The following is a 23,345-nucleotide window of genomic DNA, read 5'->3' as shown; positions in this document are numbered from 1 at the left end:
ACCTTTGTCCAGTAACTCAGCAAGATATTGAAGAGCCACACTTAAATTAGGCTTAGCAACATCAAATTCCTTTGCTGCACTCCAAAATAAAAATCTCTTCCATTTATCTGCGTATACTTTCCTTGTACTAGGCCTTCTGGCCTCCAAAATAACATCCAAAACTTGCTGCGGAAGCTGAGACCCTCCAGGGTTTAAAACAGAATATGCCAGGCTGTTAGGTGAAGAGAGTGAAGTTTGACATTGAGTAAATGACTGTTCTCTTGAGACAGCAGGTGTGGAATCGAAGGCAAAGGCCATGGAGGCTCCCAACCAGACTTCTCAGTAATGGGTACCAGTGCTGTCGAGGCCAATCTGGAGCTATTAGAATCATCTTTGGCTTGTCCTGTCTGACCTTTAGGAGTACCTTTGGGAGGAGAGGCAGAGGTGGAAAGGCATACACATGAAGATTGCTCCAATTGAAAGAAAGAGCATCCACTTTCCAAGCTGTGGGATGAAACCTTTTGTGCAAAACTTTGGCAGCTGGTAGTTTAGTGGAGAAGCGAACAGATCTATGTCTGGAGTTCCCCATGACACTGTCAATTTCTGAAATACATGAGGATCCAATTTCCACTCGTAATTGCCTGCTCAACACATCTGCTAAGGAGTTCTGTGCTCCGGCAGAAACCTTGCCTGAAGATTGAGCTGTAAACTGAGAGCAGTCTCCCACAAAATCATTGCTTGTCTGCATAGAGGATAAGAATGTGTTCCCCCTTGCTTGTTGATGTACCACATGACAGTTGTGTTGTCTGTTAGAATCAACACCTGCCCTGGAAGAAGTAAATCCTTGAAAGCTATTAATGCAAATTGGACTGCTAACATCTCCTTCAAGTTGATATGTAGATGTTGTAGTCTGGCAGGCCACGTGTCTTGTATCCACTTTCCATTTAGATGAGCTCCCCAAGCTTTGTCTGAGGCATCTGTCGTTAGAATCTGACTCGCCTCTGGCCGGGTCACAGAGAGTCCCTTGTTTAGGTGACATTCCTGAGCCCACCACAAAAATTCCTTTTGAATGCAAGGTATTATCTGAATGACAGTGTCCAAATCTTGGCAGTGCTGTGTCCATACATTTTGAGATACCATTGTAGCTTCCTCATATGCAGTTTGGCATTGGGAAGCACCAGAATACAAGATGCCATGAACCCCAAGGCTTGAAGGACTGTCCTTGCAGTCAGCCTGGACTCATGAGACAATTGATGGAAGTAAAGGGAAAGATTCTTTTGTTTGTCCGGGGTCAAAAGGCCATCTGAGATGCTGTATTCAGTCTCACACCCAGAAAGCACATGTCTTGAGAGGGTACTAGACTGGACTTTATTTCGTTCACAGAATACCCCAGGCATCTTAGCACTGCTATCACATATTGCAAATGATGAAGAAGCTCGTCCCTTCCTTTGGCCAGAATCAGGCAATCGTCCAAATAAGGATAGATCTGTATTCCTTTTAGCCTGAAGAAAGCTATCACTGGAGCCAGAACCTTTGTGAACACTCTGGGCGCAGTAGATAAGCCAAAGGGCAATGCAGAGAACTGATAATGAGAAGTCCCAGCTCGAAAACGGAGATACTTCCTGCAACTTAGCCTGATAGGAACATGAAGGTAAGCTTCCTTGAGATCCAGAGTCACCATCCAGTGATCTTTGCCCAGCAGAGGTAAAAGCTGTTGTAACGTCAACATTTTGAACTTGGGAATGTCCAGATAAGTGTTGAGGATAGATAAATCCAAAATTGGTCTCCACGTGTTCCCCTTCTTTGGTACTAGGAACAGGCGAGAATAAAATCCTAGGCCTACTTCTGGCAGAGGGACCGGCTGTATGGCCCCTATTTGCAGTAGCAGAGAAATTTGTTTGTGAGCCTCTATTCTTTGCTGAGGAGGAACGTCTGGCATGCCTTTGAAAGGAGGCAAGGTATGGAAATAAAACCTGTAACCTTGGTGTATAATATCCAATACCCATCTGTCCTGGGTAATTAAATTCCAATTTTCTTTGAAGAGTGCCAACCTTCCTCCCAAGGGTGCTGCCAGACAAGAAGGCTCTGGCAGCTGAAAAGGTAGGTCATTGGGCCTGTTTACGAAAGGACTGGCCCCTACCTTCACTCGAAGACTGTGCAGGTGAACTCCCTGTTCTAGGTCTGAAAGAGCCCTGAGCTCTACCCCTACCACGTCTAGATCTTCCCCTAGACTGTAAATCATAAGAAGGGTACGTCCACCCCTTAGCAGGCCAATTCCTACTAAACTTCGGAGGCTGAACTTGCAAAAAATCTTTAACAGTCTGCATAGACTTAGCCTTGTCTTCCATTTTCTTTAAAACTGCCTCCACAGGTGAACCAAACAATACATCAGACTGTAAAGGAGCATCTAAAATCCTTGTCTTAACATGGTCAGATAAGTTCTGATCCCTCAGCCAGGCGTGCCTGCGAAGAACTGACCCAGTGGCAGCCATCCTAGACGAGGCCTGTACAGCATCAAATCCACATTGTAAAGAATGCTTACCCACCTGTTCAGAAACATGTACCAAATCTTGTAATTCTTTACACTCAATGCCTTCCGCCAGAGCATCTACCTTAGACTTCAATTGAGAAAGAAGATAGTTTTGATATTTCAACATGTGAAACTGGCAATTCAAAGCCCTCATAGCTAAGGTGGAAGAAGTATAGACTTTCTTTCCCCATCTATCCAAAGCTCTGGCCTCTTTATCTGGAGGAACCGGATTTTTTACAACAGAGGCCTTGACACCCTTAGGTCCCTGACTAACAGTTTCTGGGTCCGCCCTAGGACTCTTATACAGATATTTATGAGCTTCAGGCACCCTGTAATACCTGTCTGGTTTAACAGGAGCAGGAGGCAAAGAATCAGGATTAAGTGAAGCCTCTGCAAACACATCTTCCACAACATCCAGAACAGGAGGAATAGCCAAAGGCCTATGCTGGGGTAAAAGCAAAAATTCCCTAAGCCTTTTCCTGGAATCAGAGAAGTCCTGACCTTCCCACTTAAAATGTTCCCTCATAGAATGAAGAGTCTCTGAAAAAGAAAAATCCTCTGGAGGAGAAGCAGAAGGAGTAGAATCATCCCCATCAGAATCAGAATAAGGAGAATACTCCTGCAAGTCTTCAGCCGAAGACTCTGAAACATCCGAAACCTGCTCAAAACTCCCCAACTCTGGTTCCACCCTAGGCCTCTTATCAGGAGGGGGCAAAGAACCTCTAATCAAAGTAATTAAATCTTCTGCCATTTTGAGCATGTGCTTCTTGGGCACAGATCCTAAAGAACTAGGAGTGACACCAACAGAAGCTAAACCTGGCCTGCCCTGCTTTGTCTTTGCGCTTCTTCGAAGAAGCGGGCGTCGGAGCATCCGACGGCATATTGTAATTGCACCGCTTCCCGAAGACCAACCTGGCACAATCTAACCTTCGCTTAATAATGCACTTATTAAACCTAGCACAAAAGCGACACCCAACAACGTCGTGCTCAGGCCCCAAACAAGGAATACACAAAGTATGATAATCTCTATGCGGTATCTGCTTCCCACAAGAAATACAGTTATTCACTTTTTCTGACATCCGGTAAACCAGCGAGGCAAGAAAAAACTAAAATATTCCCCAACGGGGTACTTAGCCAACTTTGACTCGGTCTGAAACTCCGAATTCGAAAAATTTCAGAACGCCGAACGGCACTTGCAACGCTGCTTCTGCATCGGACCATGCGGCAAAAAAGACTGAGGATATGACGTCGGTCATGCGCATTTGTACCCTGACGTCCTGATGTCAGTCTTAAGCGCCTTGACCGACGTCAGCCTAATACTTTGATATTCGGGCCGACAGAGGACAGCGGACTACCCAAGTGTAAGGACTGCAGCAATGTGAGATGAAGAACATCAGGTTTACAGTTTGTGTTATTTTGTTTTTTTCTTACAGAAAAGTAGCAAAAACAGTAGTAAAAAAATTCACATGCAGTGCAAGTTAGCACACTTGAGTATGTAGCAATATTAGACCAAACACAGTTTAAAAAATGCAATTAAATTAAAAAGGACTAAAAACAATTGCAGAGAGAGTTTATTAGGTAGAATGTGGTAAAGAGATGGGACTGGGGGAGTGTCCCAGATCAAATTTACAGTGGGGTGGGCAACTGCAAAGGCCACCAAATTTAAACTACAAGCCAAAAATAGAATAGGGAGGGTGGGTGAGACAAAACAGTTTCAGCAGAGATCTAAACAACAACTAACAGTACAAACTCTAAAACCAAAAAAATATACTTAGCTCTGTATATTTGCAGATCAGTCTCTCAGAACAGTGAGACAACAGTTTCAACAGAGATCTAAGCAACAATTAAACTTTAAGCAAAAAAAATATACTCAGCACTGTATATTTGCAGATAGTCTGGAAGGCAGTCTCTCAGAACACAGGTTCCAGCAATCCAGCAAAAGGAAACTTAACTAAGACATTGTGCTCTGAATGCGTGCCCATCTCTCCTCCCCGAAGGAAGGGTACACCCAACCTCCCATGGCAGAATCTTAGACATCTAAGCCACTAATCAAATCCAAGTCTCCTGGGCTGTAGTCAGACCTTTATCCCTCTTCACCATGGCACTGACATTTTTCCAGATGTTTGGGAAAACTTTTGGTCTACTGGGATAACATCTTAACAGTGTGAGTTACAGGAGAGCAATGACAGACCTGGAAGGGGCCCCAAAATTTCATTTGCTCGGCTGACAGGACAGGCTTCTTACAGAAGCACTTGATTTCCTCGGATCTTTTCCTTCCTTCTGGCAATTATATTTGAACAATTATGGAAGTATTCCTTTGCTAAGCAGGCCTTAAGATGGAAATCTTACAGACGGTAAATGAGAATCCCATAGGGAGATGGGAACTATGCGACTACAGGCATCACTCTGTGGCAATGGCCCGTCATGAACCTACTAGGAAGAAAGATGTGCATTGTCATCAGTATATCAGTCAGTTCTCTCATATATAACTGCGAAGCTGTAGATCTCCTGCTCTCAACCAGAAGCAGCACTAGATAAGAGAGCTGGCTAGTGTTTGCTTTATCTAATCCCCTTGCATTCTCTATCCTACGCACTAGTCCTTTACCAAACTCAAGTTGCCAGTGCAGAGATTGACACCCTGCCATTGTGTCATTGGGCAGCTCCCTGTGGTACTTTAAACTATTTTTTTAGTACTGAAAAAGCTCCTGAAGTACAAGCCTAGTATCTGTAAAACATACCCTGACAACATGGATAGAGTAGCTATTACAATAAAGATCGCAGATGGCTGACCCCAACGGCTGAAGATTTCTGCCATCACACTCGGATTGAGAGAACACTCGTGAGGACGGAGAATGCATCTGCTCAGTCTGTCCGCAATCACATTGGAGCTCCCCGGGATATGTGTTGCGATCAGAAAACGGTTGGAAGCTATACCTCACTGCCAGATTCTCATGGCTTTGTGATAAAGGGGGTAGGATTTGGTCCTTCCCTGCTTGTTTATGTACCAGACAATGGACATGTTGTCTGACTGGATAGCAATTATTCCGGATGAAAGGAGCGGATGGAAAGCTTGCAACAGCTAGCACCGCTCTTAACTTCAGGACATTGATATTCAAGTTGACCTCTATACTGGACCACGTGTCTTGGATTGACTTTCCCTGGAAGTGCCCCCCCACCCTATCAGGGAAGTGTCCGTGGTCACTGTGACACTGGGTTGGTGATCTTGGAAGGGGTGACACCAAACAATTTTATTTGTACTCATCCAGCAGAGGAGATCTTGTTTGCAGGTGTTGGTGATGAGAATCTGTGAGCTCAGGGGGGTGAAAACTGGATATCCACTGGGACTGAAGAAGCCATTGTAGCAGTCTCATGTGTAATCTGGCTAGGGGAACAATTGGGATGGCTGCAGCCATAGACCCCAGAGCCTGGAGAACTTCCCTTGCACCATTCTTTGACAGAATATCACTTGAACTTGAGCCCTTAATCTCTGAAGCCTGTGAGAAGGGAGAGAGATAAGACTTGATTGAGTGTTGAATCTTGCCCCTATGAATTCCAGTTGTTCTGAGAGCTGAAGTTTGGATTTTTCCCAGTGGATGGTGATGCCCAGCGACTCCGCTAGTACTAGGGTGTAGCGGAGGGCCCTGACCAGAAGGCGCTAGGTGGGGGCGGAGAGGAGCCAATCGTCTAGATACGGAAACACCTGGAATCCCTTAAGTCTCAGATGAGCTGTGACCATTGCTAGGCATTTCATGAACACTCTGGGTGCCATTGAGAGACCGAATGGCAGGGCTCTGAATTGGTAGTGATTGGCTCCCAGCTGGAAGCGAAGGAGACTCCTGGAACGCTCGTCCATATTGATGTGGTAATACGCATCCCGGAGGTCTAACGAGCACATCCACACACCCTCCCACAGAAAGGGAAGGATGGATTGAATCATGACCATGCGGAACTTGGTCTGAACTACTAATTTGTTTAGCTGGCTGAGATCCAAAATGGGCCTCCAGTCCCCGGTCTTCTTTGGCACTAAAAAGAATCTTGAGTAGAACCCTGATGCGCACTGGTCTGGGGGGACCTGTTGGATGACTCGTTTTTGACACAGCTTTCATATTTCGGAAACTGTCTCCTCCCTCTGACTGAGTGGAATATCGGAAGGGATTTTAGAGGTCTTGGGTAAGATATTAGGGGAATGTGATAGCCTCTGGTAATGATTCTCTGCACCCACTGATCGTTTGTAAGAGAGAGCCAGGCAGCTTGGGGCAGAGAGAAACGCTCCCCGACTGCTTCCAGAGGAAAGCAAAAGGGCAGCACTTCAGGAGCACTGATACGGCCTTCCCGAGAAGGAATCTCTGGAGTCCTGATTCCGTGGAGCCCCTCTGCCCCAAAAGGGGCGTCTTCCATTATTGGAACCCCCTCTGCCTCTGGGGGAGTCCTCGCTATGTGCGTCACAGAAAGGACCTTGAGACTTCTTGTGCCACATCTTCCCACTCCTCTGGTTCGTGGAGAAGGAATGCTGAGGTTTGGAAAAGCATAGGCCCATGGCAGACAAGGTCTTCCCATCCTGCTCGCACCTGGCTAATGTATCCTTGACCTTAGCACCGAACAGAGCTGATGGTTCAATAGGGGCATTTAAAAAGGAAGACTTGGAGTCCGCGAGGTCACAAATACGCATCCAGGCATGGCGTCTCATGACTACGCCTGCACCTGCAGCTCTAGCCACTCCTTCAGGTTGCATGGGACAGCAAACTCAAGGACGAATTGGATATTGACTCTAGGGTGGTAAGTTGGGAAGCAACTTTATCGTGTGCCCCGTCCGAAACTTGATCAGCGAGGGTTCCAGAGAGTTCGGTGATAAGATCTCTCTGGAGCCTCGTAAAATGTGCCAAAAAGAACAGAGACCTGACAGCAAAGGTTGCCGATGCAAAAACTCACTTCTCTAACCTGTCCACCGGCCGGGACTCTCTATTGGGTGGGTGAACAGCAGGACTTTCCTCCTCCAGGTCCTTTTTCATGGATGCTGCCACAGCATCTACTGGCAAACCTCTAGACCAATGGGGTTGATCCTTTGGAAGGGAGAGTATCTTATCTGATCTCCTAGGGATGGCCTCAATGGTGTCAGGGTTCTTCCACGCCCACTGCACGATGAGCTTGACCAACTCATTGGTGGTGGTGGTGGGGGGGTCACCCAAGAAGTAGAGGGCCGAGAGCGGAAGGCCTGCAGGAATACGGACTCCGGGGAAGGATTGGAGGGCTTCCAGTCACCCCTCTGTTTCAAAATTTCCGGGATGTCTCCAAATGAGACATCATCAGGGGGTGACCATGGGGATCCTTCCCCATCATTGTGGTCTGTATCTTCCATGAGGGACTCTGCTGGGGAGTCCACGTGTTTCCTCTTACACATTGGTGGGAGCATCCAAAGAAGACTCAGAAAGGGAAATACCCTGAACAGGGGTTTCCTGGGCCTTGTGCTCTTGGAGTCCTGGGGGTGGCCTTTGACAGCTGCGGCTCAGAGGGAACTGGTGGGATGACTGACGTAGGAGGATTGCTCGAAGCAAGCACCCTCTCCATCACCCGGAAATCAGGCCCGCCTAAAGAGGAATGGGAGACCGGAACCGAAGAAGACAATTTCGGAACTGGGGTCACACCCGGCTCCACGTGGTCAGCCCCCAGGGACAGAGCCTCAAGCAAACTCAGGGCAGGAGTCACCCTCGGACCCAAAGACGGAACCGGCAAAACTGCCAGAACCATGTCCGGAACAGAGGGCTTCACCCCCCCCAAGCATTAGTGAGGAAGGATGGGTTCCGAAGGAACCGACACCCAAAGAGGCCTTGGAGCCTCAGACTCTGTTGTTGTCGGAGCCGAGGAAAGGGGTCCTCTCATAGATGTCAGGTATATGAGCCCCGAAAAAGAGAGATCCAAGGGAGGAGCATATGTAGGGGTTGCTGGTGTAATAGACCCAAAGTCCAAAGTGGGATGGGGTCTAGGAAAATTTGCAATTCCCCTGGCAGTCAGCAGCTGATCAAAAAGGCGCACCACATCCAATTCTGAAAGGCTCCTGGTGGACCTTACCGATGCTCCTGAGGGGAAATCAGGCCGGTCCAAAAAGGGGTTGAAGGCTTGTCTGGCAAATGGATCCGCAGACAGAGAATACTGGGTCCGTGGTGTATTAAAGAATGGCACTGACAATTCCAGTTTGGAAATAGGCAACAAAGGAATGATCAGAGCCAAGAATGAGGTCACAGCTGGGGTGGAGGTCAATAACAGCTCCGAAGTTGTTGTCGGAACAGATGTCGGGATGGAGATGGGGGATGTTGATGCCAAAATGGAGACAGACAAACTGGTCGGAATTGAGGTTGTAGTTGGTGCCGTAGTCGTCGGAGCTGGGGCAGGCACTGACGAGGCGACCTTGGTATGAATCACTGGAGCGAAACTCGGAGCCAAGGTGGTCGGAACAGAGGAGGCAGTACAGTGCTCAGTGGAAGTCTTATGGGCCTTGTGCTTTTGGCTTTTGCCCCTATCACCGGCCGGTGAAGAGGGGTCTGAGTGAGGACATTTCTTGTCCACAGATGGAGGGGATGAGATCTCCAATGCAGAAATAGCCTCCAAAAAAGGAAAAGGAAGCAGGCCCTTAAGGATCAATTTATTTTGTCGCTCATTCAGCATCCGCTGACTGAAGCTGGCACAAATATCACATGGAGGTTTCACCGATAAATGCAGAACCCCCAAACAATACCCACACTCTTCATGAAGGTCACTATTCGGGAGTTTACCACTGCAAGACCACCAGTGTTTAAACCCTGTAGTCCCTTTCTTCTCATAATAGGAGACACACACACACACACACACACACACACACACACACACACACACACACACACACACACACACACACACACACACACAGAAATAGAAGAAAGTGGAGAAAGGGAAAGAGGGAAATACCAACAATGGTACTGGGAATACCACAAGGATAGATGGGCCAATACCAACAATGGTACGAAATACCTGTGGGTAGAGCTGAGTGAGTAAAGATACAAGAAATTAGCAAACTAACAGGAAAAAAATCCACAAAAAACTTGTAAAATTTAGAAAAATATAACACTTGGCTGGAGAGCTTGGTGAAATGCTGCTATATGACTGTGCGGCAAACGAGATCTGAGGTAACTAAGCGAAGGGCATTGTGGGTAGCAGCTTAGCTCGAGAGTTTTTGGTGCACGCAAGCTTGATATAAGGCCGACTCCGTTCCGAGGGCTCGGAACTGAACCCTTCAGTGATGAATAGGAAGAAAATTAACAACTTCAGATAGTTAATTTTCTACCCTCTAATCCAACACTAGACATGTTTATTTATTTATTTATTTTACAATTTGTTGATCGGGCTTGTCTGACTGAGCTACATAGCCCTTTTTCAGCTGAGGCCCGAGGGGAAAAGCTCCAGCAGAAATTACACATTAGTCATTTTAAGAATTATAGATACATTCGTCAGAAGAAAACATATGCTTATAGTACATATTAAAATACAGAAAAAAAAATTATCTGCTTTTACTGTATTTGTGTTTCTTCCTACTTTATTTTGCTTTTGCGTCATCTTAAAAGTACTCAGTTGTATTTATTACTGCTTGGTGTAACTCATTCTAAGCCTTTTAGTTTAAGCACTTGGGCTTCAGACCAGTTGTTTTACATTAAGAAGGTTTGTGGTCTGCACTGTAGTGGCAGAACAGGTAGCTTACATCCTTCTAAGTTCGGAACTGCTGATTGAGGGCTCAGTGTCTGTTATTCTAAAAGTGTATTAATTCTGGTTTAAGCACTTGGGCTTCAGGCCAGTTATTTTACATTAAGAGGGTTCGTGGTCTGCACTCTTGTGGGAGGAGAGGCTGGACTCTTCCCTTCTGAGCTGGGAATTTCTGGTTAAAGGCTTATAGTGCCTGCATATTTGAACTGCCTCTTACTGAAATTGGTACACCTTGTTTGCTGCAGCATAGACTAGATCCAGGCCTGCTGAATCTAGCTTTGTTTGTATAACTTGAGCACTAATCCAGGCATTCTTTAAAGTATTCAATTGTATTTACTACTGCTTGTTAGTAACTTGATTAAAGTGTACCTATCATTCTAAGTCTTTTGGATTAAGCACTTGGGCTGAATCTAGCTTTGTTTGTATGCTTGTTGTTTGTTTGCTTGTTATTTCCCTGAAACGCTAATTCCACCTAAAACACGGCTTTTCAGCGCTTCTGTGGATCCCTAGTGATATCTGCATTGCTTACTGTACTTATTTCCTTGTTTCACTTGAAAGAAAGTTACTGTTTGTCGTTTTTTTCATTTAAGTTACCTGTAACACATTGCATTTAAGTTACCTGGCACTTGCTCACTAAGTCAGCACTAAAAAATTAAAAGCACTACACCCTCATAAATTCCCTTTGAGTACCTTGTTCCCCATTGGCCCTTTTTTCAATTATAAAGGAATTCCCAATACTATTCTAGCATGTCCAAAGGTCAGTTGTCAATCTCCTCTCCGGTCTAGCTGGTGAATCTGGGAATCTTGAGGCAATGTTACAACTGCCTCATGCACACAGACAACCCTTTCCTCCTCCCAACAAATTCCAACACATGTGAGAGATGCAACCATATAGCCAAACTGGAGGCTAAGCTCTCTCAACACAGTACTGGCGTAACCAGTCAAGAGGAGAAGGAAACCACACTCACTACAATTCCAGTCTCACATAGACCTACCCACGACAGCAAACCAAACACATAAACACACAAAAACATACTCGGAGGCTCTAAATAAAAATCTGCCTAAGCAGCAGAGACCTCCAAAGCAGACAACCAAGCAACCACTACCCCAAAACAAAACACGTGCAACACGTAGGTTCATAGGTTCATACTAGGCTATCTGCCCTAGGGCATTTATAAGCCTAGCCAGAGTGTGTTTGGCTTTCACCACCCATTTTAAATTAATTTTGCTATGCCCTTTTTCAAGGTTAGTATACTGTGCCTCTGTCTAACAGTGACACAGAAGTGATACCCGGGGTAAACATACAATCTCCCATCCACTCATCAAGATTCCTCTTGAAGAGAGTCAATGAGGGACTCTGCCTAACCTGGACTGGGATTTTATTCCAGAGTGAAGGGAGCCTCTGGGTTATGAATCTGTCCCTCCAGCATGTCCTATTTATTTCAATGCTGAGGTTCAAGTCTCTCGAGCGTGTAGCTCTATGGGATTTGGATTTTCTGAGGTGCAGCATGTCCATTAATTCCGGGTTGGACATGGCTTTATACGTCAGGCACAGATCGCCTCTGAGCAGGTGATATGCCACTGAGTAGAGCTGGAGTTTCTTTAACCGGGCAACATATGGCATCTGTTTGAGCCCTTTGATCCTCTTGGTGAGGTACTTTTGGGGTCTTTCCAGTTGCTGCAGGTGTCTGGTAAGGTACATCCCAAAAGGGGCATTGTACTCAATTATGGGCCTGATGAGGGATGAGTAAAGAGGCATGATGACCTCCCCTGATCTAGATGTGAATCCCTTCATGATTAGGTGGGCTATATAAAATGTTTTTCTAACCACTTTGGCCACGTGGTTGTCAAATGAGAGATTGCCATCAACTTGGGTCCCCAGGTCCCTAATTACTTCTGTACTTAATGGATTACCACCTATGTGGTAATTTGTGGGCACTTTGTCTTTGCCAAAGGGGATGACTATACACTTTTTGGCATTTAGCTTGAGGCCATGGCTCTGGCACCAGTTGTCCGTTTCTATGAGGCCCTTTTGGAGGATGCTTGTGTCAGCTGGAGAGTCGATTATGGCACCCAGTTTGTAGTCATCTGCGAACTTGGTCAGCCACAGTCCTTCCGTGTTGGCTTGTACCTCCGAGAAATATATACCGAACAAGAGAGGTCCCAGGACTGAGCCTTGTGGGACACCACTTGTAACTGGTTTGGAGTCTGACATGGCTCCAGCAATTCTAACCATGTGGGTTCTGTCCTTGAGCCAGTTTGCAATCCATCTAGTGACATAGGGGTTTATATTTAAGCTGGTGAGCTTATCTATAATGCCCGAGTGGGGTATTGTATCGAAGGCTTTTGCGAGGTCCAGGTAGGCTGTGTGGACCACCTTCCCCTCATCAATGGCCTTGGTGACTGTTTCAAAGAAATCAACCAGGTTTAAGAGGCAGGATCTGCCCTTAACAAAGCCGAACAGGGTAGGATCCAGTGTCTGTAGGTCCCCAATCTATTTATGAGGTCCATGATGATCCTTTCCATAGCTTTGCAGACCAAGCTAGTCAGGCTTATGGGGCGATAGTTTCCAGGATCCGTTGAGGCACCACCTTTATGGAGAGGGACCACTGTTGCTGTACGCCACACTTTGGGCACATATCTGTAGTAAGGCTGAGATTGAACTGTAGTTTTATATTTGGGTTTAGCTCTTCTTGGAGTTCATGTAGGACGCAGCCCGGGACACAGTCTGGTCCCATTGATGCTGTGTTTTTTGCTTTGGAGAGGGCGGCTCTTACCTGAGCATCTGAGATGTCGGGGGGGGGGGGCAGCACTCTGCTGGGATAGATATTTGCCCTTTTGGTGGGGAGTGGGGGGAGAAGTTTGCGCTGAACCTGTCAGCTAGGATGTTGGCAATGATGTTGGCAATGTCTGTGGGTTCGGTAAGAAGAGGCATAGTAAGAGAAAAAACAGGGGGTTGGAGGGAGGGCAACCAGGACTGAAACAGTGAATAGACTCGAACATCTACATTTATGGTAAGTGTACACAACTGTACTATGTTCTTTGTGTTTCACTGCTGCAGTCATTACATTTGGGTAGATTCCCAAAGCTATGGTTGGGGGGGATGGATTTATACAGCATTAGGACCAGCTATAAGGCCCTGCAGGATAGCATAGGCAAAGCCAGCTCTGGATTTAGAGAAGAAAGGTAAATGGTAAGGTTTGGTGAACGTATGAACTGAGCTCCAGATAGCAGCTACTAGAATGTCTCTGGTAGAAACACCTCTGAGAAAAGCTGTAGAAGTAGATGCAGCCCTGGTGGAATGAGATCTGATCCCCTGGTGGATAGTTTTACCATGGTGCATACAGCAGAAACAAATATAATGGCTTATCCATTTGGAAATAGTCTGCTTTGAAATAGCCTTTCCCTCTGCAGCAAATGCCACCAGTAGTTGTTCAGATTTTCTTTGTGATTTTGTCCTGTTTAAGTAAAATCTAAGTTGTCTGTGTACATCCAATGAATATAGAATCCGTTCCCCCTTGCTCTGTGGATTGGGAAAGAAAGTTGGCAAATGAATGGTCTGATTAAGAGCCACACTGGATACCACCTTAGGCATGAAGGATGGACTGGTCCTGAGAGACACCCTGTCCGCATGAAAAATAATGAAAGGCTCCACTGCCGTAAGAGCCTGTAATTCGGAAATCCTTCTAGCTGAAGTGACTGCGAAAAGGAAAGCTGTTTTCCAGGAAAGAAATTTTAAGTCTGCAGTAGCAGCTGGCTCAAAAGGAGGGAGAGTGAGTTTTTCCAATACAAAATTGAGGTTCCAAGCAGGGGTTGGAGCTCTCCTGGGTGGTCTTAAGTTTTTGGCCCCTCTGAGATACTGCTTTAGCAGAGGATGAGAGAAGAGGGGAGGTTCTGTGTTGTAATGAGCTGAAATGGCTAAGGCATGGATTTTTATGGAAGAAAATAACAGGCCCTTGTGAAGCATCTCAGTTAAATATTGTAAAATCTGAGGAATATTGGGCACTGTTGCGTTTATCCCTTGTGATTGATTCCAGGCACAGAATCTTTTCCATTTGTCAGCATAAGATTTTCTAGTACTAGGTCTTCTTGCCTCCAAAATGACATCCATCAAAGGTTTGCTGAGGGATGCCAAGGGTGAATTTAGGTGATTAGCCACACTGCAAGATTCAAAGTTTGGAGATGAGTGTGCAGAATTTGGTTGCTCTGCTGAGACAGTAAGTAAGGTGTCTGAGGCAGGTGCCACGGTGGAAGGTGTGACACAATGCGCAGGAGTGGGTACCAGTGTTGGCGAGGCCAGCCTGGAACAATCAAAATAATTTTTGGCTTGTCCTGTTTGACTTTTAGTAGAACTTTGGAGAGCAGAGGCAGAGGGGGGAAGGCATAGACTGATAGGTTTTTCCAGCTAAATGATAGAGCATCCACTTTCCAGGCTTTTTTGTAATGAGTTCTTGTGCAGAATTTGTCCAGCTGATAGTTCTGGGGTGAGGCAAAAAGATCTATGTCTGGGCTCACTCATTTGCATGTCAACATGTTGAAAATCTGTGGTTCCAGTTTCCATTCGTGTGGGTCCATGAGATTTCTGCTTAGTTCGTCTGCCAGAGTATTCAGCTTTCCTGGCAGGAATTGAGCTTGTAGTTGAATTTGATAGGTCAAGGCCGTGTTCCACAATGCCATGGCTAGTTTGCAAAGGGGGTAGGAGTGGGTACCCCCCTGCTTGTTTATGTACCACATAACTGTGGTGTTGTCTGTCTTTATCATTAATTGTCCTGGATGAAGGTAGTTCTTGAAGGCTGTCAGTGCATTCTGTACAGCTAGCATCTCCTTTTGATTGATATGAAGGTGCATTTGATTTGGGCTCCATTTGCCCTGAATGCACTTCCCTGCCAGATGAGTCCCCAGGCATAGTCTGATGCGTCTGTAGTTAGGGTTTGGGCGGCAGGGGGTGGAGTGAATGGTAGCCCCTTGTTTTGGTGGCAGGCCTCTGCCCACCATAAGAACTCTAGTTGTAGCCAAGGTATGATAGGAATCATTGTTTCCAGGCTGTGACAATGTTGACTCCATAAACTCTAAGTACCACTGAAGTTTCCTCATATGCAGTCTTGCATATGGAATTAGAAGAATGCAGGAGGCCATGAACCCCAAGGCACAATTGCAGCTAGGAGTTCCTGGCTTGAACGAGTAGATTCCTGGAAGGGAGGGTGATGAGCCAGTCTTCCAAATATGGAAATACCCTTAAACTCTGTTGCCACTAATCTATACATTTGGTAAATACCCACATGGGCTGTGGTGAGACCAAAGGACAGAGCTCTAATTCGGAAATGAATGACTCACAGCTAGAGGCAAAGGTACTTCCTGGTGCATCTGTCCATCTTTATGTGGTAATACTTATACTGAATATCTATTGAGCACATCCGGTCATTCTTCCTCAGTAAAGGAAGAATGGACTGTACCATGACCATCCAAAATTTTGTTTGCTTCACAAACTTTTCAAGCAGCTTAGGTCCAAAATTGATCTTTTCTTTGACACTAAAAGAATTGAGTAAATTCCAGATCCTCCCTGGTCTAGAGGGACCTATTGTATGACTGTTTCTTAGAAGCATCCTTATTTCTGAAGCATCGTCTTTCTTTTGTGAGGATAAGATATTGGGAATTATTTTTCAGCATACAAGAAGGGTGTAAAAGGGAATAAAATAGCCTCTGGTTATGATCCTCTGAACCCATTTGTCTTGAGTGATTGACATCCAGGTTGCAGGGTGCAGGGATAAGCACCACACCGACTGTCTCTAGAGTGAGACAGTCAGGCAACCATTCAGGAAAGCTGGAAAGGCTTCTCTGAAAAAGGTCCTCTGAAGCCCTAGTTTTGCAGGCAACCTCTGCCCCTTGGGAGACTACCATTGTAACAGTTTCCCCCTCTGTCTCTGGGAGGTCTTTCTCCAGAAGTATCAGATGTAAAGCCCTGGGATTTACAAAACAAATCATCTTTCCTCCCTTCTTGTTTCTGAAGAAAGCCCTTTGAGGGGTACAGAATTTGATCCCTAGAGCAGATAAGGATTTACCATCCTTTTCACTTCTTGAGATAGTCTCTCTAGTCTTGAAGCCAAAAAGAGTTGATCTATCATATGAGGCATTGATGAAGGATGTCTTGAAATGTTAGGCCAAGTTGCATAGCCACATCCAGGCACGCCTTCTTATGGAAATACCTGTGCCAGCTGCTCTAGACGCACCCTTTTTGGCACTAGAGATAAGGCACATAGAGGCACTGGATAATGACTGTAGGGTAGCAAACTGTGAACCAATGACTTTTCTTTGATCTGTAGACAAGGTCCCTGGGAGAGATTTGATTACTTATTTTGTCAAACTTCCTCTGGAAACAGGTAGTGTGAGCCAAATAATTTAGTGCTTTCATCAAACAAGTAGACTAAGTGTACACACACTTCCCAACCCCATCCAAAAAATATGATTCCCTATTCGGTAGATGGATATAGGAACTTTCTTCTACAAGTTTCCTCTTAGTGGCTGCCACCACTACCACAGAATCTACCATGGGACCCTTGCTCCTGCAATGGGGAGGATCTTTGGGAGCAACAAACAACTTTTTGGGCTTTTCAGGAACAGGCTCAGCTGTGTACAGTACCTTCCACTCCCAGGAGGTGATCAGGTCTACCATCTCATCAGCCGGGAGGACTACCCAAGAAGTAGATGAGCCAGAACTGAAAGCCTCAAGAAAAACAGACTCCTCCAGAGATGGCACTTGGACAGACCAACTCCCTTTCTATCTGAGAAGTTTGAGAATCCCTCTGAATGAGACGTCCTCAAGGGGGAATTCTAAGAGAACCTCCTCCCTCATCAAAATTAGCTTCGGTGGTAGGGGATTCCTCAGGAGAATCCAAGGCTTTCCTCTTACATTTCTGTTTCCTGTGTTCCTGTTCTGTGTGTTGTTCAGGAGAGGACTCAAACTCATGGTCTCTCTTGGAAGAACAGACCCAAGGCTCCTGGAAACTGGCTGTCCTGACAGTTCAAGGACAGAAGGCTGTGGATCCTGGGCAATCCTATGGGGAGGGTCGGATCCAGTTCCAAAATGGAAAATCTTTCCCTAGGTTGACAGAGTATACTGTTGAAGGCCTCAAATTTCAAGCTGGACACAGACCCAGAGAGCCTTGCTGTCATACCCAAAACTCCCAAAGATGGCTCAATTCTCTTTGGGAGAAAACATATACCCGTGAATTACCACATAGGTGGCAGTACACATTGAAAGTGTGATAAGAGATTTAGGGACACATGTGGACAGTGGTCTCACCTTCAATAACCACATCGCCACAACAGTCAGGAAATTCTTCTATGTGGCACACCTCATCATTAAGGGCTTTTCATCCAGAAAAAAGGAGATCATTGTCCCACTGTACTCATTCCTCATTAGACCCATTATAGAATACAACGCCCCATTTGGTGTGCACCTCTCAAGACATCTGCAACAACTGGAAAGGCTGCAGAAATACCTCACTAAAAGAATCACAGGCCTAAAGCAGATGCCCTATGCTGACCATCTAAAAAAACTTCAGCTATAGTCTGTCGCATATCGTCTACTCATAGGTGTTCTCTGCTTAACATACAAGGGCCATGTCAAACCCAGAGCTGTTGGACATGCTACACAAATAAATCCCAATCCCTCAGAGCCACACGCTCTAGGGATCTAAACCTTGTCATCACAATGAACAAAACATGGTGGACGGATAGGTTCCTGACCCAGAGACTCCTCAGACTCTGGAATAGACTGCCCATACATGTCAAGCAGAGTGCCTCTTTGGCCCTCTTCAAAAGGGACCTTGACGATTGGATGGGAGATAGGAAATTCACCCCGGGGATTATGTCAGTCGCCCTGCTAGACAGGGGTCCAGGGAAGTAAATATTGTGGGAAGAAATAGCCAGGGAATTGTTATAGCTAGGCTTGTATAGGCCCTAGGGCTGATAGCGTAGTACCAATCTATGAACCCTAGATACAGTTCAGCTGAGAACCGAGGCCAATGTTTGAGCCCAGAACAAGCTATGCATTTTTTGAATCTGGAGGGCTTCTTCTGCCATCCTCATGGACAAGAAGAGAAGGGGGGGGTAAACAATACCAATAAAAAAGGTAACCTTAAGGAAAACAATCCTAAAGAAGGAAAACTGTTTATGTTGTGTTTTTTTTCTTTTTAACTAAGCCCCAGTAAGGAGCGAGAGAGACAGACAGAAAGAGAAAAGAAAGGGGAACAATTCGTGGAAAGTTCTATAAAAAGGTGAGGAATACAAAACAGTAACAAAACATTATCCCAAAAAGAAAGTAATCATCTTCCCAACGAGATTTTTGATAAACATTCCTGAGCACCAAGATACGTCAAATGCTTATGGCGGCAAATGTTAATCTTCTAGCGTTTGATTGCCACTGGCTCGTAGGCTGCAGCCCCAACTCTCATTGGCAGATGGTAGCTCCCAAGAACAGTACTTCCTCCAGGTCCTACAAATAACCATAATCCTTCCTCTTCTGCACTGGAGTCAAGAGTGAAATCTTGACTTTGTAGGGTAGTCTCTACAATATCATCTGCATCTACTCTGAAGCAGGTTCATGAGACCAATTGTGATTCCACTGAACTTTGTTTTACAGGATGCCTGCTAAGTTTTTCCATAGAAGATACACTTTTAATGGGAGTTGTTGAGCTACTCCCAGAAGTTGTATGTTCATCTTCTTCACATGGCTCTTGAATGCTTCCAATCCCTGTTGATGCACTGTCCATTGAGGTATTTCTTCTGTGGCCTAGTTCAGATAAACTTGATAATCTGGAATGGTCTGTACTTTACCCTAATGCTTTTGATTGTTGACTTGCATAGCTTGAAGTTCTGGAATATGCACAAGCCACTAGTTCCTCTGGAGCAGATCCAATCTTGCCACAGAAATCTCCAATTCCACCATGTGGCTTAAAATTTCACCACTTTTTCAATCTTCTTCCATTGATCATCATTAGAAATTGCTATTGACATGCTGTGGATGGAGGCGTCAAAGTAGGGAACCCCAGACATCAACTGCATGCGAATGACAACCCTGAGAATAGAATTATCCTGCCTTGTATTTCTTGTATCATAGCCTACAAGCAAGCACGGTCTAGTAGTGCTTCCAGAACCATCAAACTTTGCAAGATTCAAGTCTGCAGAGCCAAGTTTTGCATATGCCTTTTCACCTTTAAACTCCTTCCTTACAGACACTCGACAGATGCATGGATCTAAAACACCTGTGCTGCCACTGACATTCATTTTAAACATGAACACAAACTACTTCTTCCAATGAACAGAGTTTACCTGCACCACTTCCCTGGATGACTCCTCCACAAAGCTACCTTTGCCCAGCAGCCAGACTTTACAGAAGAGTACCCCATTCACAAAAGGCACAAAAGAGAGTTCATCAAGCTAAAAGTCAACTTTAAATTTAAATTTCTTCTTTTTCATAATCATGAAAGCCATACAGTCCAACCAGCTATATCTAATTTAATGGTCTCATGCACAGGCCAGTGTTTCAACTCCCCATAACCAACTGACTTTTGCACTGAAGGCAGTTGCGGTTGTTTGGACAGTCTACCCTCTCCTAAGAGCAGAGAAAGTGTGGCAGGTTTCAACTTTGGGAAAGGGGCATATTAATCTTCCAGAGAGATGCAAGTCTGATTCAAAAATCTTAACCTTCTTGCATCATTTTCCTGGAAACAGGAAAGAAATATACTATATGGCAACTAAACAGAAGAGAGGCATGTCCTTTTGACTGTGTTTCTAACTGCCATAGGAGCAGCGTAGAAAGGTGGTGCTATGTCGAAGCTGTCACCCCCACCCCCATACCTAACACATACCCCTTGCTCCCTACACAGGGTTTATGGGTAGGAAGAGGAGGTTTAGCACCAGATCCAAAAGCTTAGAAGTGGCCAACACCAGATCTGAGGTCAGATCCAAGACCCATACATTGAGGAATGGACGGAAAAGACATCATCAGATCATTTTTTCCCCAGTTTTTGAGTGTGGGTCTCCTTTAAGCTGCCATAACTTCTCTTTGTTATCACTTTCTGGAAATTGGTCAGTTATCTGTATGAGGCCCAATACTGCACCCTGGCAGTTCATGGATCACATAACTAACAGTCTCAGCTTATCTGGCATATACACCAAAGACACACAATTCCTTGCTATGAAGACAAAGATCCAGTGAAAGAACCAACTTGGTGGGAAATGCCACCAAACCCACCATAAAAAGATCCACATTATGGGTCCTTTAATTCAGGACTTTCTCTTGGTGCCCAGTAGCCATAACCTGTGTCACACAATGCTTAGTCATATTTCATGAGATATATGTAATAGATGAAAAAATTGTGATAAATTCATGCCTACATTTATTCCTCAAACTTAAAACATATGTAATATACTATTAACGCCAACTGTAGAACTCACTGACATTTCTCAGGAGCTGAACTAAATTAAACAAGAACACAGGGCAAATCCACATCTTTAGTGTAACAGCATGAGGGAAAATTATCAAAGTTCCAGTATTTCTCTTCTTACTCAGAATCATTCACTTCCTTTTTCTCCTAAAGGCAGGACATAAAGAATCAGACATTTCAATTACAGAAGAACAGAGTTTAGACTGGGGTGGGATGAGTTAATTTATGAAATACTGCAAAACGTTGTGAAGCTTCTGCCATCAGAATCGCTTTTAATGGCAAGACCATTAGTTCCTTGGAGAACAAAAAACTGCACTATTTGCTGCTGCTTTGCACTGTATTTTACTACTGCATTTGTAGCACTTTGTATTTCACACCAACTGCTGCTTTTACTTAAGAAAATATCTGTTTCTGCTGTTTTATTCTGTTGCTGTTACTAACAGAAGAAAAACTGTGCTGCTTTTTACATTGTTGCATATTTAAACAAAATTATCTTGCTTTTTTCTGTTCAGTTGCACTTCTGTTGGCCGTAGTATAGACTGGATTCAGACCGGCTGAATTCAATTCTGTTTGCAGATTAAGCACTAAAAATCAGGACATTTTTTTGGAGAAGCTCCCCTGTACCCTTGTGACAGGACTGTACACAATAGGACTATCTAATTGAAGGTTACTGGTTCAGGGCTCAGTCTGAGTTATTTCATTGGTGCAGGGCACAGTTTGAGCTTTTTCATTGGTTTCTTTATATTAGCTGCTTTGTTCTTGCTTGCAAGTAGTGCACCATTGTGTACCACTATGAAGAGGGGGTAACTCTTGGCAGTTATAGATGCAAAAGCACCAATATAAAAAAGTTATATCTTACCATAACGTTCCATCTGTGTTGCAGATCTTTATTCATTCATTACTGTTAGGACTTCAGTTCCATCCTCAGAACTGACATGGCTGTTACCAAGCTCACGTCAGCCAGAAACTCTCACCTAAGACCCCCCATAATGCCCCTCTCATAGTCTCTTCAGATAGAGTTTGCCCGCCCTTATAGTATAGAAGTAATAAAAGAGACAGTACAAGGCTCTGTCTGAGCAAATAACTTAATTAAGGAAATCCTAATGTCCACCAAGAGTCCAGACAGGGGTAAGGAGAGTGGGAAGTAATTAATGAATAAAGATATATAACACAGATGGAACATTATGGTAAGACATGACTTCTTTATCTGATGTTGTAAATCTTTATTCATTCCTTACTGTTGGGACAGAGTCCACTGCTACTTGAGTCCTGGGTGGCCCTAAGGAAGGATATTCCTAAGCACCATAGAACCAAAAGTTGCTCGTCCCCTGGAGGCCAAATCCATTTGTAATGAGTGATAAAGATATGAGGTCTTGCCCAAGTGGTTGCTGTGCAGATATAATCTATAGAGGCTCTGGAATGAAAAGCCACAGAAGAAGCCATCAATCTAGTTCAATGAGCCTTTATTCAGGAAGGTAAAGATAGTTTATTCTGATGGTAGATAAAGGTAATGACATTTCTAAGCCAGGAATATGGAGTCACTTTGGAAACAGGCCTACCCAATTTGGGTCCCACAAATGCCACAAACGATTGATCCATTTTTCTGAAAGATTTGGTTCTGTCCAAATAAAAGCAAAGTTGCCTATGAACACCAAGGGTATGCAAAAGATATTCCCCTCTATTTGAATGCTGAGGGAAGAACTGAAAACCCAGAAATGACCTTGGGCAAGAAGGATGGGACAGTACGTAGGGACACACTTTCCCTAAGAAAAATCAAGTAAGGTCTCTTGACACTCAAGGCCTGCAACTCAGACACTCTTCTCGCTGAGGTAAGGGCTACTAGAAGTAGAGTCTTCCAAGACAAAAATTTCATAACACATGAATCAGAAGGTTCGAAAGGAGGGCTTGCTAATGACTGAAGCACCAAAGTCAAGTCTCAAGGCTCTATGGAGGGATTGACAAGAGATTTAACATGTAATACTCCTTTCAAGAAGGTTTTGCACAGACGGTGTGACATAACAGAAGAATTATCAAATCCATTATGAAAATTTGCTATAGTTGCTAAATGTACAGTAATTGTCGATGCTGAAGCTCCTGCATGTAAAAGGGTAGTCAGGTACTGTAGGATCTTCTGAATACGCATGGAGAAAGGATCTATGTCATGATCTTTGGCCCATGTAGAGAACCTAGCCCACTTCCTAAAATAAATTTTCCTGGTTGAAGGTTCGTGTGAAGCCAGAAGAATCTCACAGACAGGAGATTAAATATCAGGAAGCCTGGCAATCATCGGAAGTGGGGGAAACTGAGCTTTAGGCTGTGGAGACTGGGGTGAATCAACCCCTGAGGGTGAGATAGCAGTCCTTGTGATTGATCCAGGATCCATGGGTTGTGAATCAGATGAGGCCATAGGAAAGGGGAACCAGACTTGACGGGGCCAATAAGGGGCAATGAGGATCACTTTGCTTCTCAGCATAAGAGCTTTCTGCAGGAATTTCAGGATGAGGGGAAAGGCATACAGCAGACCCGGGGGCCAATCATGGGTCATAGCATCCCTCGGTGACTCCCACTGCGGGGGGATCAGGGCAAAGTAGCTTCTGCATTTGTTGTTTAGAGGAAAAGCAAACAGGTCGCAGCAAGGCCTGCCTCAACAGCAGAAGACC

General features: G+C 44.9%; 1 protein-coding gene and 1 pseudogene across 1 annotated transcript in view; both read right to left on the bottom strand.

Moving 5' to 3' along the window:
- CFAP418 (cilia and flagella associated protein 418) overlaps nt 1-23,345 on the bottom strand; it is a 354,461-nt gene that overhangs the window by 30,489 nt on the left and 300,627 nt on the right. The window lies entirely within an intron of this gene.
- LOC122796869 lies at nt 18,643-19,729 on the bottom strand (annotated as a pseudogene).

This window comes from Protopterus annectens, chromosome 3.part0 (assembly GCF_019279795.1).
Source record: "Protopterus annectens isolate FY-2018-M chromosome 3.part0, PAN1.0, whole genome shotgun sequence".
Classification (NCBI taxonomy): domain Eukaryota; kingdom Metazoa; phylum Chordata; order Ceratodontiformes; family Protopteridae; genus Protopterus; species Protopterus annectens.
The sequence above is the reverse complement of the archived record's forward strand: the minus strand, read 5'-3'. Positions and strand labels throughout refer to the sequence as shown.